A 14,623-nucleotide genomic window follows, 5' to 3' on the forward strand; every position below is an offset into this window, starting at 1 on the left:
GCCTCAATTCATCGGGGCATGGACTCTACAAGGTGTTGAAAGCGTTCCACAGAGATGCTGGAACATGTTGACTCCAATCCTTCCCACAGTTGTGCCAAGTTGTCTGGATGTGTTTTGGGTGGTGGATGATTCTACACACGAGAGCGTGAAAAACCCAGCAGCGTTGCAGTCCTTGACACACTCAAACTGGTGCACCTGGCACCTAATACCATTCCCCGTTCAAAGGCACTTCAATATTTTGTCTTGCCCATTCACCCTCTGAATGGCACACATACACAATACATGTCTCAATTGTCAAGGCTTAAAAATCCTTCTTTAACCTGTCTCCTCCCCTTCATCTACACTGATTGAGGTGGATTTAGCAAGTGACATCAATAAGGGATCATAGCTTTCACCTGGTCAGTCTACGTCATGGAAAGAGCAGGTGTTTCTAATGTTTTGTACACTCAGTGTATTACGGCAATGTAAACTTGCGAATTTGTCACTTCCTCCGGAGGTAGTAACACACGACACTCTCCCGACAGTTGCTAAGCAGGGCAGCGTAAACAGAATTGTCTCGTTGAGCCAACACTCTTTCAGTACATTTTTTTTTTATAGCAGAGCAATGTTTATGAAACAGCTGAAATGTACAGACATTTTCCTTATTTTTGGACTTGTTTTATTGAGTTTTTACTTGAAATTGTAGTAACAGCCTGTTACATTCTGAAATTGTCGCCATAGCTTTAAATCTCGACAGTGTTTTTTTGTTTTTGCTTGACTGCACTGAGCCACTGATGTCCAGGCAAGAAGCAACTCCCCAGGGAATTATCAACATTATCAGTCGCAATTTGCTTTTACCTTATATAATGAAGTCCATCATTGTCTTACATCAGATCGATTCCGCCTGCACTGATCTGTCTCTTATCTCGCAAAGGGTGAATGAGATAGATCAAAAGTAATCCTGCTACAATGGGCTGCCATAACATTAGAAAATATTACCTTTTTTATTTCTATTTAACCTTTATTTTAACAGGGAAGACATATTGAGACCTAGGTCTAATTTCCAAATGCGCCCTTGTATAATACAATATACACTGAACAAAAATATAAATGCAACATGCATCAATTTAAAAGATTTTACTGTGGATTTCCCATTACTGGGAATACAGATATGCATCTGCTTGTCATAGATACTTTTTTTTAAAGGTAGCGGCGTGGATCAGAAAACCAGTCAGTATCTGGTGTGACCACCATTTGCCTCATGCAGCACAAAATATCTCCTTCGCATAGAGTTGATCAGGCTGTTGATTGTGGCCTGTGGAATGTTGTCCCACTCCTCTTCAATAGCTGTGCGAAGTTGCTGGATATTGGAGGGAACTGGAAAATGCTGTCGTACACGTCGATCCAGAGCATCCCAAACATGCTCAATGGGTGACATGTCTGGTGAGTATGCAGGCCATGGAAGAACTGGGACATTTTCAGCTTCCAGGAATTGTGTACAGATCCTTGCGTCATGGGGTCATGCATTATCATGCTGACACATGACGTGATGGCAGTGGATGAATTTCACGACAATGGGCCTCAGGATCTCGTCACGGTATCTCTGTGCATTCAAATTGCCATTGATAAAATGCAATTGTGTTCATACCATAACCCCACCGCCTCCATGGGGTACTCTGTTCACAACGGTGACATCAGCAAACTGCTCGCCCACATGACGCCATACAAGCTGTCTGCCATCCGCCCGGTACAGTTAAAACTGGGATTAATCCGCGAAGAGCACATTTCTCCAGCGTGCAAGTGGCCATCGAAGGTGAACATTTGCCCACTGAAGTCGGTTATGACGTCGAACTGCAGTCAGATGAGCTTCCCTGAGTCCGTTTCTGACAGTTTGTGCAGAAATTCTTTGGTTGTGCAAACCTACAGTTTCATCAGCTGTCCGGGTGTCTCATCTCAGACCATCCCGCAGGTGAAGAAGCCGGATGTGGAGGTCCTGGGCTGGCGTGGTTACACGTGGTCTGATGAGTCCAAATGTGAGATTTTTGGTTCCAACCGCCGTGTCTTTGTGAGACGCAGAGTATGTTAACGGATGATCTCTGCATGTGTGGTTCCCACCGTGAAGTATGGAGGAGAAGGTGTGATGATGTGGGGGTGCGTTGCTTGTGACACTGTCAGTGTTTCATTTAGAATTCAAGGCACACTTAACCAGCATGGCTACCACAGCATTCTGCAGCGATACGCCATCCCATCTGGTTTGCGCTTAGTGGGACTATCATTTGTTTTTCAACAGGACAATGACCCAACACACCTCCAGGCTGTGTAAGGGCTATTTGACCAAGAAGGAGAGTGATATATTTTGATTTGTTTAACACTTTTTTGGTTACTACATGATTCCATATCTGTTATTTCATGGTATACAGTGCATTCGGAAAGTATTCGTACCCCTTAACCTTTCCCACATTTTGTTACGTTACAACCTTATTCTAAAATGTATACCCCATAATGACAAAGCAAAAACAGGTTTTTATAAATGTTTGCAAATGTATTACAAAATAAAAACAGAAATAGATTTATTTAAATAATTATTCAGACCCTTTACTCAGTACTTTGTTTAAGCACCTTTGGCAGCGATTACAGCCTCGAGTCTTCTTGGTTATGAAACTACAAGCTTGGCACACCTGTATTTGGGGAGTTTCTCCCATTCTTCTTTGCAGATCCTCTCAAGCTCTGTCAGGTTGGATGGGGAGCGTCGCTGCAAAGCTATTTTCAGGTCTCTCCAGAGATGTGTGATCGGGTTGAAGTCCGGGCTCTGGCTGGGCCACTCAAGGACATTCAGAGCCTTGTCCCGAAGCCACTCCTGCGTTGTCTTGGCTGTGTGCTTTGGGTCATTGTCCGGTTGGAAGGTAAACCTTCGTCCCAGTCTGAGGTCCTGAGCACTCTGTAGCAGGTTTTCATCAAGGATCTCTCTGTACCTTGCTACATTCATCTTTGTCTCGATCCTAACTAGTCTCCCAGTCCCTGCCGCTGAAAAACACCCCCACAGCATGATGCTGCCACCACCATGCTTCACCGTAGGGATGGTGCCAGGTCTCCTCCAGACGTGACACTTGGAATTCATGCCAAAGAGTTCAATCTTGGTTTCATCAGTTCAGAGAATCTTGTTTATCATGGTCTGAGAGTCGTTAGGTGCCTTTTGGCAAACTCCAAGCGGGCTGTCATGTTCCTTTTACTGAGGAGTGGCTTCCGTCTGGCCACTCTACCATAAAGGCCTGATTGGTGGGGCTGTAGAGATGGTTGTCCTTCTGGAAGGTTCTCCCATCTCTACGGAGGAACTCTAGAGCTCTGTCAGAGTGACCATCGGGTTCTTGGTCACCTCCCTGACCAAGGCCCTTCTCCCCCGATTGCTCAGTTTGGCCGGGCGGCCAGCTCTAGGAAGAGTCTTGGTGGTTCCAAACTTCTTCCATTTAAGAATGATGGAGGCCACTGTGTTCTTGGGACCTTCAATGCTGCAGAATTGTTTTGGTACCCTTCCCCAGATCTGTTCCTCGAGCTCTACGGACAATTCCTTCGACCTCATGGCTTGGTTTTTGCTCTGACATGCACTGTCAACTGTGGGACATTATATAGACAGGTGTGCCTTTCCAAATCATGTCCTATCAATTGAATTTACCACAGGTGGACTCCAATCAAGTTGTAGAAACATCTCAAGGATGATCAATGGAAACAGGATGCACCTGAGCTCAATTTGTCTCATAGCAAAGGGTCTGAATACTTATGTAAATAAGGTATTTCTGTTTTTTATTTGTAATACATTTCCAAACTATTCTAAAAACCTGTTTTCGCTTTGTCATTATGGGGTATTGTGTGTAGATTGATGAGAACAAATGTATTCAATCCATTTTAGAATAAGGCTGTAACGTAACAAAATGTGGAAAAAGTCAAGGGGTCTGAATACTTTCCAAATGCACTGTATGGTGTCATTTCATGGGCTCTGAATACTACGGAGTGTTGCTGGACTTCCACTCCACACATTTCATTGGTGGCCGAATCACATCACGTGCGCTTACTGCACTACAGAAAACTCGCTAACCAAACAACAGTGCAGGGCATGCTCACTGAATTAAAGGGCAACTATACAAAAAAATCTACATTTCTTAGATTTTCCCAGACCTCAAAAGTAATCCCCTGATGTGGTGTAATCATTGCTACGAACACAGAACATCTAATTGTTGTTTTTCTATTATAAAAGTGTTGGGTAAACCAGAAATAAATGGGGTAAATCCGAAACCTGGAAAAACAAAAACAAGAAAATGGCATTTGGGAAAAAAACAGAAGTACTCAAAAAATGTAAATAGATTTGAAAAGGCCCTACCAATGTTTTTTGCTGTTTTTTGCATTTAGGGGGAAGTTGAGGTCAGGTCCAATATTGACTATGCACCCAAGAGGGAAAGAGGTTGGGCCAACCTAGAAATGTTTTAGTGAAATATAATATAATATAGAAAATTTAGCAGACGCTTTTATCCAAAGCGACTTACAGTCACGAGTGAATACATTTTTACGTATGGGTGGTCTTGGGAATCGAACCCAATATCCTGGCATTGCAATGCACTACCAAGATGCATGACAGGGTTATAAATGCTTTGTGGAGCCTCAATTTAATATTATTTATAAGGCCTTTATTTAGCGGTGTTTATGCCACCCTTTATAAAGCACATGTTTATGTCATATTTGACATAGCGGGTTATGTCACATTTGACTTTGGTGGTTATATGTCACACAGGTATGCCACATTTATGAACCCTTTATAAAGCATGACATACGGTTATAGATGATTTGTAACACATTTATGTAGTGTTTATGAAGGCTTTATGAAGCCTTTATAAGCTGCAGGTAATTTAAAGCGGGACCCATTAGGTCAATAGTGTAATAGGTTTTAGAAGAAACGTTGCTCGGATTGTTAACTAGTTTGTGCTTACTGGCTAGTGGCTACTGTGATATTTATGGTCAATTTGAGCTGCGGACCAAGAATGTCGCGTTGCCAGCCACAATGAAAGGTAAGGCAAGGATGTAATGTGAATTGAAAAGTAGAAATCTCCTCAGACTCTCCTTCATCTCTCGTAGTGGGAATAGGGCCTATGCCTCGCCATGCCCATGGTGATGTAGGTAGCTGGTGTGGTGATTAGCACAGAGAGTGTGACAAAGACAGGGTACGCACACACACACACACACACACACAGTCAGACAACACATCAAGGTTGGTCCTCTATTAGACCGTGAAATATAATTCTCATCTGGGGTCCAGAAGATGAAAGGCCCATTGCAGTCAAAAATGTGATTTTTCTGTGTTTTATGAATATATTTCCACACTATGAGGTTGGAATAATACTGTGCAATTGTGAAAAGGATGATAATGCCCTTTTATTGTAAGAGCAATTTGAAAGAAATTCATGAAATTTCTGCCTGTTTTGGTGGGATGGAGTTTTGGCCTGCCTGGCGACATCACCAGGTAGGTTATAAGTTAATAGACCAATAACAAAGAGAGTTTCAAACCTCTCTGTCTGCCAATAACAGCTAGTTTTCAGGTTACATATCCCTCCCATTAGGCTCGTCCAATTTGTCCCCTCAGACCACTCCCAGACAGTCCTAGCAAAATTCTTGCTTGAGAAATTGCTCTTTGCTAAAGAGCTATTTTTGTTTCTTTTTGACCATTTTAATTTAAAACAATCACAGCAAAGTACTTAATTGTTACCCAGAATTGATTTGATATTAAGATTGACACGGCTGCATTGGACCTTTTAAAGATAAAAGTGTTCATTATCTGTCTTCTTCAGCTGATCTGATACACATCGATCTCCTACCAAGACACTGCCTTTCATGTAGAGGTGGAGAGGAGAGGGAGGATATCTACTGCCAAAAAGTGCCTGCCCAAAAGTTTTAACCTCTTAAGGCCCAAGCTGTTTTTTTACATGCATTTTTTATTTCTCTTTGCTATTTGGGCTTATTGGAACCTAATTAGAATAAAAACTAAGTATCATCTTTTGATATGATGTACTTTTAGAGAAAAATGATGTCCACATATGTGGATTCATGGTCCGAATTTCCATAAAACACAATAAAGTCACCTTTGTGTAATAGAATGAAAAACTCTTCATTTCTGCCTTGAACACAGCAGTTTTTTTCCTGACTGTTTTTTAATGTATTAATAACACATACACATATTTTTTGAACATGTTTTGACTATCGGAGAGTAAAAATAATATGGAAACATTGCATTTTTGCCCATTTTGGACAGTTAAAAATAGTGTTTGGAACATTTGATATGCTGCAAAATAGTTGCAGGATGACATTGTATGTCTGTAACAAAATATAAAACATTCAAAGCATTTTAAATAGTCACTCTTGCATTAGGCTAACATTTTCAACACAACTAATTTAAGTATGTATGTATGTATTTAGTGATTTAATTGTTATTTATTTCATTGGGACCATGTACAGCTTTTTAGCTGCATCAGAGCTAGCTTTTTTCCCATTTTACGTGTGTGCATGTTTACAAGCATATTAGCTGTTTCGAGGAGCCTCAGTCCATAAGTACACTTACGTGTACTTCATGTTTAGCGACCTACAAAGTTGCTAGTTTTACACTTTTTTTTTTCAAATTTGCATGTCATGACAAATATACAAGGCTTTTATAAATATCTAAATCAGAATAAGCCATGAAATATGACAGAACTTCTACACAATTGTGGACATAAGAGCTAAAAAGTGCTGTCCACGTATGTGACCACTAAGCCCTAGGAGGTTAAGGAAGGGGGGTTAAGGCTAAGATTTTATCTGTTGCCAGAATGTGTGAGCTCGCTGGTCTGAGAAATCTCTGGGATCTATTTAAACGACAGACAGATACATGTACATGTATATCAACACCAAACACCAGATATATCAACACTGTGTCAAACTCTGCCTCAAAAACCTCTACAGTCTACACACCAATACCAACAGCAGCAGATGGATCTAGATATAACAGCTGTCACCAGACAAAGGAACACTAGATATGTCTATATAAAGCATAGAAAAACACCAGCCTTACAGTGTGTGTGTGTGTGTGTGTGTGTGTTTGTGTGTTAGAGAGGGATGCACTGGTGCCTGACGGGTAAATTAAAACTTCAGAGTGTTTCAGTGGGGTGTGTATCAACAAGAGAGATGAAGGGAGAGAGGGAGTGAGGAGGAGATGGAAGGAGATAGAACATTGGACAGGGTACTCCCCTGCCCACCTAATGAAAGCAGTCATCCACTTCAACCCCCCTACACACACACACGCCTTAAAAACATTTAGTAATTAGTTCAAGACCCTTTTAACTTTTGACACCTGCTTTGCTCGACCCAGCGCTTCGTAGAGGATGACAAAAACATATTTTGCTGAGGCCATATCACTTTTAATACACATAAGCACACACACAGCCACCCACCCTCACACACGCGCACATACAAACACACACACACACACACACCACTTTTAATACCGTGATAGCCCAGTATGAGACAGGTTGATATACAGTGGCTTGCGAAAGTATTCACCCCCCTTGGCATTTTCCTATTTTGTTGCCTTACAACCTGGAATTAAAATTGATTTGGGGGGGGGGGGTTTGTATCATTTGATTTACACAACATGCCTACCACTTTGCAGGCATAACTATTCACCCCCCCCAAAGTCAATACTTTGTAGAGCCACCTTTTGCAGCAATTACAGCTGCAAGTCTCTTGGGGGTATGTCTCTATAAGCTTGGCACATCTAGTCACTGGGATTTTTTCCCATTCTTCAAGGCAAAACTGCTCCAACCTCCGTCCCAGTCTCAAATCTCTGGAAGACTGAAACAGGTTTCCCTCAAGAATTTCCCTGTATTTAGCATCATCCATCATTCCTTCAATTCTGACCAGTTTCCCAGTCCCTGCCAATGAAAAACATCCCCACAGCATGATTCTGCCACCACCATGCTTCACTGTGGGGATGGTGTTCTCGAGGTGATGAGAGGTGTTGGGTTTGCGCCAGACATAGCGTTTTCCTTGATGGCCAAAAAGCTCAATTTTAGTCTCATCTGACCAGAGTACCTTCTTCCATATGTTTGGGGAGTCTCCCACATGCCTTTTGGCGAACACCAAACGTGTTTGCATATTTTTTTCTTTAAGCAATGGCTTTCTTCTGGCCACTCTTCCGTAAATCCCAGCTCTGTGGAGTGTACGGCTTAAAGTGGCCCTATGGACATATACTCCAATCTCCGCTGTGGAGCTTTGCAGCTCCTTCAGGGTTATCTTTGGTGTCTTTGTTGCCTCTGATTAATGCCCTCCTTGCCTGGTCCGTGAGTTTTGGTGGGCGGCCCTCTCTTGGCAGGTATGTTGTGGTGCCATATTCTATCAATTTTTTAATAATGGATTTAATGGTGCTCTGTGGGATGTTCAAAGTTTCAGATATTTTTTTATAACCCAACCCTGATCTGTACTTCTCCACAACTCTGTCCATGACCTGTTTGGAGAGCTCCTTGTTCTTCATGGTGATTGGTGGTGACATTTGCTTAGTGGTGTTGCAGACTCTGGGGCCTTTCAGAACAGGTGTATATATACTGAGATCATGTGACAGATCATGTGACACTTAGATTGCACACAGGTGGACTTTATTTAACTAATTATGTGACTTCTGAAGGTAATTGGTTGCATCAGATCTTATTTAGGGGCTTCATAGCAAAGGGGGTGAATACATATGCACGCACCACTTTTCCGTTATTTATTTTTTAGAATTTTTTGAAAAAAGTAATTTTTTTCATTTCACTTCACCAATTTGGACTATTTTGTGTATGTCCATTACATGAAATCCAAATAAAAATGCATTTAAATTACAGGTTGTAATGCAACAAAATAGGTAAAATGCCAAGAGGAATGAATACTTTTGCAAGGCACTGTAATGTCACAGTAATTTATGTGATTTGTTTTAGCCTGGCCTTTGTTTACTCTGATTAATATCTGCTATGAAATATGCTGCCGATAAATCAGATGCTAAGAGGCACCGCAGGCCACAGCACTCTGTCATTAAATGATGCACGCACACACACACCCACGCATGCTCTGAGAGAAAGAAAGGAGAGAGAGCGAAAGAGAGAGTAAGATAAATACAGTAAGTTACAGTAACAACATTTGATCAATATTTTCCCATCTATCCTGCCAGATATAAAATCAAATCAAGCTTTATTTATACAGCACACTTCAGACATGGAATGCCACGCAATGTGCCTTACAGGAATAAACTAATAAAAACAATGAATAGATAGATAGATATAGGAAAGATGGCAGCCATCAGCATTATGATCTTTTAGCATTCATTACAAGATATGACAATAACCACAGACAGATCACACTGTGAGGTCATCACAATCTCTTACACACAGGATATTACAACCTGTTTTAACCGGTCTTTTCCTCTGAGGAATAATATCTAAAGCTTAGGACAACATTGGGCTGGGCGGTATACCGTATTTTACTATATACTGGTATTGATGACAATATACCGGTATCAATGACAACTATGTTGTTTCCACCTTGCTTCTTAATATAAATCCACAAGTGTTCTATAAGTACACTATTAGTTTGTGTTTCTTACATCTGCAAACAGGTAGTTTGTCTTTTCTTCAGGTTTTGGCTAAATCGTGTTAGCTGCTAATGCTAATCGCTAGTTAGCTGGCTAGCTAATAAATGTACTGAATCAGAGCAAACATAGCTAGCTAGCCTGATACCAGTGATGGTGTAGGCCTAAAGTAGAATGTTGGTTGTAACAGTATCTTCTAAATCAACGAAGAATAGGCAAAGCATGAATATGTTGGCTACATGAAGAATCATTTAATGTAGCCAAAGATTATAGGGTCCATTAGGAAACACTGACCAACACTTTTGGTTTCTACCCTGTCACAATAACTCCTCCCTGGCATTTTCATTCGTTGTCATGTCAAACACTGTATCCAAAGTGCCCACTATTATTTATATTATAAAATTAGAATAAACATTTTATTTCCAAGATTCCAACAGTTCACCCAAGTGTTTTGATCTAAATCGCAAGTCAAATCGCAACATTTGGTTAAAAATAGGGCCTAGATGTTTTGCCAATATCGTGCAGCCCTATGTGGCAGTGTGGAAATAATCTTAAATGAGTGCAGAAAATGCTGGAAATTATTTTTGGTTGAAGTTGAATTGAACAATATAAAACAATCAGAATGGAGAAAGCCCCAATGAAATCACTTAGAATGTATGTGTTGCCACCCTAGGGTCGCGCACTACTCATAAAGCAACATTTAAAAAATACAGTGGTATGATATTTTGGCCATATTGCCCAGCCCTACAACAACAACATAAAAGTTGAGTGTGAACTAAAATTGAAGACTGTTGTTTTAGCTTTGTTTCAGTCTATTTTGTCCCCTGTGAAGATAAGAGGTGAAAGTACATAAGTATGTGGAGTACATCTGGCCATGGAGTCCAACAGTGTCAGCGCAAAATCTGACTCCATACGCTGTCAGTGGAGCGTAAGCGTAAACTACTGTAGTGCTCTAACTTCAGAACAGCTAAGAATATCTGCTTTTAAACTTATGCTCTTAGTGTAGAATGGCTATGCATATCTGTGTGTGTGTGTCTGTCTATCTATCTGTCTGTATGTATGTCTGTCTGTCTGTCTGTGTATGGTTTGTGCTATGAATGCTTGTTTTGTGAGGGATCACTCTGACCCGTACAGAAGACATTTCCACACCCATCAAAACAAACCTTACTCACACACATCCACACCCACAAAAAGACAGGAAGATAGGAGGGAGAGAAAACCCACTGGGCACACACTGGTTGAATCAATGTTGTTTCCAAGTAATTTAAATGAAATTATTTTGAACCAACGTGGAATAGATGTTGAATTGACGTCTGTGCCCAGTGGGTAGGCTCCCAAGGGAGGGAGGGAGTGTCGAAGGGAGTGGAGAGGATGAGAGGGAGTAAAAAGAGAGAACGAGGGATTACATCCCCTGCTGATTTTGTACGTTTGCCCACTAACAAATAAATATTCAGTCTATAATTTTAATGGTAGGTTTATTTCAACAGTGAGAGACAAAATAACAACAAAAAATCCAGAAAAATGCATGTCAAAAATGTTATAAATTGATTTGCATTTTAATGAGGGAAATAAGTATTTGACCCCCTCTCAATCAGAAAGATTTCTGGCTCCCAGGTGTCTTTTATACAGGTAACAAGCTGAGATTAGGAGCACACTCTTAAAGGGAGTGCTCCTAATCTCAGCTTGTTACCTGTATAAAAGACACCTGTCCACAGAAGCAATCAATCAATCAGATTCCAAACTCTCCACCATGGCCAAGACCAAAGAGCTCTCCAAGGATGTCAGGGACAAGATTGTAGACCTACACAAGGCTGGAATGGGCTACAAGATCATCGCCAAGCAGCTTGGTGCGATTATTCGCAAATGGAAGAAACACAAAATAACTGTCAATCTCCCTCGGCCTGGGGCTCCATGCAAGATCTCACCTCGTGGAGTTTCAATGATCATGAGAACAGTGAGGAATCAGCCCAGAACTACACGGGAGGATCTTGTCAATGATCTCAAGGCAGCTGGGACCATAGTCACCAAGAAAACAATTGGTAACACACTACGCCGTGAAGGACTGAAATCCTGCAGCGCCCGCAAGGTCCCCCTGCTCAAGAAAGCACATATACAGGCCCGTCTGAAGTTTGCCAATGAACATCTGAATGATTCAGAGGAGAACTGGGTGAAAGTGTTGTGGTCAGATGAGACCAAAATGGAGCTCTTTGGCATCAACTCAACTCGCCGTGTTTGGAGGAGGAGGAATGCTGCCTATGACCCCAAGAACACCATCCCCACCGTCAAACATGGAGGTGGAAACATTATGCTTTTGGGGTGTTTTTCTGCTAAGGGGACAGGACAACATCACCGCATCAAAGGGACGATGGACGACGCCATGTACCGTCAAATCTTGGGTGAGAACCTCCTTCCCTCAGCCAGAGCATTGAAAATGGGTCGTGGATGGGTATTCCAGCATGACAATGACCCAAAACACACGGCCAAGGCAACAAAGGAGTGGCTCAAGAAGAAGCACATTAAGGTCCTGGAGTGGCCTAGCCAGTCTCCAGACCTTAATCCCATAGAAAATCTGTGGAGGGAGCTGAAGGTTTGAGTTGCCAAACGTCAGCCTCAAAACATTAATGACTTGGAGATGATCTGCGAAGAGGAGTGGGACAAAATCCCTCCTGAGATGTGTGCAAACCTGGTGGCCAACTACAAGAAACGTCTGACCTCTGTGATTGCCAACAAGGGTTTTGCCACCAAGTACTAAGTAATGTTTTGCAGAGGGGTCAAATACTTATTTCCCTCATTAAAATGCAAATCAATTCATAACATTTTTGACATTCGTTTTACTAAATAAAGCCAACACATTATTTATTTTTTTAAAAATCCTATAAATCACATTGGCTATGCATGGCCCTTCTGCAACAAACTTGAAACATTGTATAAAATATTCTGGGCCCTCAGAGTTTCCCAGCCAGTGAGCTCGGGACAGACACAGCTGTAGGCTATTTATGCAAGGGATAAGAAGTAATCAGGTATTTTATGACGTTTCCACTGGATCAGAACATTATATTTTTCCCTTTCATGCCGAGGGATTATTGAAAGGGAGAGAGCTGGAAATACTGTTCAAATACTTTGAGGAACTATTGTCATTTAATTGATTCTAAAAACAGACTTTGTTTACTTGCTATTTAAGGTGAAGAAAAATTACTTTGAAGCGCCACAGCTCATTAGTGGTGGTGAGTTAAGACAATCAGAAATACTATCAGACATCCCCAAATGGGCACATTAATAGGCCTACATTTGCGCGCAGGCCAGGTAGACTAGTCCTACTACTATAATATATTCGTAATCAGGTGCGTGTCCTTACTCAACATTGACAGGAGCGTTTCAAACAAAAGATGATGAATAAACTCATAAATGGAATTAAATAAACAAAAACTTGTTTCTAACAAGTGTAGCATAGGTTGTGAGTTCTGCAAAACACATGTTCACTCTGACAATGAGAACAGTAAATGACTGTAATAATAATATATTGAATGCATTAACCAAAATTACCGTTACCAAACAAACATTGCAGATTAGAAATGATGGGAATTAACGGTAAATGTAGGCTACTACTGGTGATATATGTAATGGGGAATTGATAGACACAACAAACAATGCACACAATTAAGTTATGAAACAATGAATACCCACAAAGTGGCGTGAGAGAGCGCATTCTGGAGAGAGACATGCCTTGTGCATCTGAGCCACAATCCCCATATTCTTGGACAGTGGAATCCCTGCGGCCTCCTCAATGGATTAGTCCACTCAGACAGGCGCAAATCAGACAGGTGTCTCGTGTGCCATGAAAACAAATATATATTTGTGACTGCTCAACCCAAAAAAATCTCATGTTTTCAATACAGACCCCTTTTGTCATACAGTATTCCATATAAGGCACCCAGACCGTATGACAGTTGCACAGTATACCCTTAATCTTGTAATACATAAACGCTAGTGATACATAACTTGACATTTCTGCCATCCATTGTGACATAGTGGGAGGATAACCAACCTTCCAATTAATGGCAATGCATTTCTTAGCCGCTATAAATGCTGGTTTACACAGTTTCTTCTGATAACAGTCTCCAGTATCAACATTTCCAAGCAAATAAAAACAGGGAGAAGGGAGAATCTGTAGACATGCTGAGATAAAAGGACATACTCTATGCCAGATTTCAGCCAGAATTCACAAGATTACAACATATGTAAATATGTCCTCTTTTGTGTTTTACACCTCCAGCAGAGGAATTACATTTCTGAGTGCATGTTATTCAGTTTCATGTTCTATGGATGGTCTTAAACTGCAGTAATTTATGTCTGATATCATATGAACATGACTGGGCATTCAAACATACACTACATGACCAAAAGTGTGTGGACACCTGCTCGTCGGACATCTCATTCCAAAATCATGGGCTTTAATATGGAGTTGGTCCCCCCTTTGCTGCTATTACAGCCTCCACTCTCCTGGGAAGGCTTTCCACTAGATGTTGGAACATTGCTGAGGGGACTTGCAGGCCAGACAAGTTCTTCCACACCGATCTCAACAAACCATTTCTGTATGGATCTCGCTTTGTTCATGGGGGCATTGTCATGCTGAAACAGGAAAGGGCCTTCCCCAAACTGTTGCCACAAAATCGTCTGGAATGTCATTGTATGCTGTAGCATTAAGATTTATTTTCACTCGAACTAAGGGGCCTAGTCCGAACCATGAAAAACAGCCCCAGACCATTATTACTCCTCCACCAAACTTTACAGTTGGCACTATGCATTGGGGCAGGTAGTGTTCTCCTGGCATCCACCAAACCCAGGTTTGTCCGTCTGACTGCCAGATGGTGAAGCATGATTCATCAGTCCAGAGAATGCTTTCCCACTACTCCAGAGTCCAATGGCGGCAAGCTTTACACCACTTCATCCGACGATTGGCATTGCGCATGGTGATCTTAAGCTTGTGTGCGGCTGCTCGGCCATGGAAACCCATTT

General features: G+C 41.5%; 1 protein-coding gene across 1 annotated transcript in view; it reads right to left on the reverse strand.

Moving 5' to 3' along the window:
- LOC311131467 (carboxyl-terminal PDZ ligand of neuronal nitric oxide synthase protein-like) overlaps positions 1-14,623 on the reverse strand; it is a 187,195-nt gene that overhangs the window by 80,222 nt on the left and 92,350 nt on the right. The gene's annotated exons all lie outside the window — the stretch shown is intronic.

This window comes from Coregonus lavaretus, assembly GCF_964263955.1.
Source record: "Coregonus lavaretus genome assembly, chromosome: 6".
NCBI lineage: Eukaryota > Metazoa > Chordata > Actinopteri > Salmoniformes > Salmonidae > Coregonus > Coregonus lavaretus.